The sequence below is a fragment of the Trichechus manatus genome, unplaced genomic scaffold (genome assembly GCF_000243295.1).
Source record: "Trichechus manatus latirostris isolate Lorelei unplaced genomic scaffold, TriManLat1.0 scaffold00042, whole genome shotgun sequence".
Taxonomy (NCBI): Eukaryota; Metazoa; Chordata; class Mammalia; order Sirenia; family Trichechidae; genus Trichechus; species Trichechus manatus.
This window is the reverse complement of record NW_004443978.1, coordinates 18,623,320-18,624,679: the sequence shown is the minus strand read 5'-3', so window position 1 is coordinate 18,624,679 and position 1,360 is coordinate 18,623,320.

Here is a 1,360-nt window from a genome sequence, read left to right as displayed (position 1 = left end):
TCAAGTTTTAAAATGCTATGATTCTACATCTCATCAAATGTAACAGAAAAGTTAAAGTTTAATATATCTGACAAAAACTGCCTTCTTGTAGATTATGCCCTTCAGCTATCATTTTAAATTATAATTTGCAGTTTTCAAATTCTCCCATAAAAGATGTTTTCTTTAGTCAAAATAGAAGTAACTTAATTTTTATTGTCTAGCTAAATTGATCCACTTCCCTCTTATTCTTTTGTTTGAAGGACTAGTTGTGAATGTGTAGAGTTGCCCCATTTTCAAGAGAAATGTATATACTCTTTGGTACACGACGAGTGAAAAAAATAGGACTTTAAAGTGTACTTAGCAAACGGTTTGTGCCCGATACTAACTTAAAGGTTGGTGACTTGAACTCACCCAGCAGTAGCATGGAAGAAAAAAGGCCGGCGATCTACTTCCTTTAAGATTACAGCCAAGAAAACCGTATGAAGCAGTTCTACTCTGTAACACGTGGGGTCGCCGTGAGTTCAAATCGAGCCGGTGACAGCTAACAACAACTACAGAGTCAAATAGCCATAATTCTGTTACAGTTTTATTATTGACTCCGTTTTTGAGGGACAAAAGGTATTAATTATTCTAGGTAGCCTTCAGCATACCTCAAGAAACATTTTAGAGTATATAGTAAGTGAGTTGCACTTTCTGAGGCCCTGGAGATACTGAGTTAGGGTAAAACAAACAGTCCTTTCCCTTATAGTGTTGCCGGGTGGAAACTCCAGGTTCTTCTAGGCACGACTCGTCTTAGCCAATAAATGAGACACCAAGGTGGGAGAGTGGAAGCGTGCCTTTATTTTGCTGCTCAAGGAAAGGAAGAGTCGGGGCTGTTGCCACCAAGACTGCTCAGCAAGGGCGAGGGGGAAGGTTACTTTTAAGGAATTTACAAGTAGGAGGTTCATACAAGCTACCTTAGCAACATTCTTAATCATACTATGCAGGTGCAATGGGCTTTACATATAACTTCATGCATCGCATGTTCAGAAAATGATGGTTAAACTCCACCCAGAGGTGGGGAAGTTACTACGTATGAGGTATTTAATGAGCTAAAAGGTTATCCTGAATGTCAACATGGCACCTAAACCAGTTTCTGCCAATTTCCTCTAGTTTGGGGCAGCAGTGAAGGAGAGGGGAGCCAAGATTTTAATGTAAAGCTATAGGGCGTGTCAAGCAAAGGAGCCAGGATTTTAATGTTACACTATGGGAGGTGCCCAGCAAGCTGCTTGAGGCAGTGGAATTTTCCATAGCCTGGAGACCTCTGTCTTAAAAGAGCTCACAGAAGAACAGGCTTATTTTTTAAAGCTACATAGAGAGTAAGGCATCTGCAGAGGTGGGC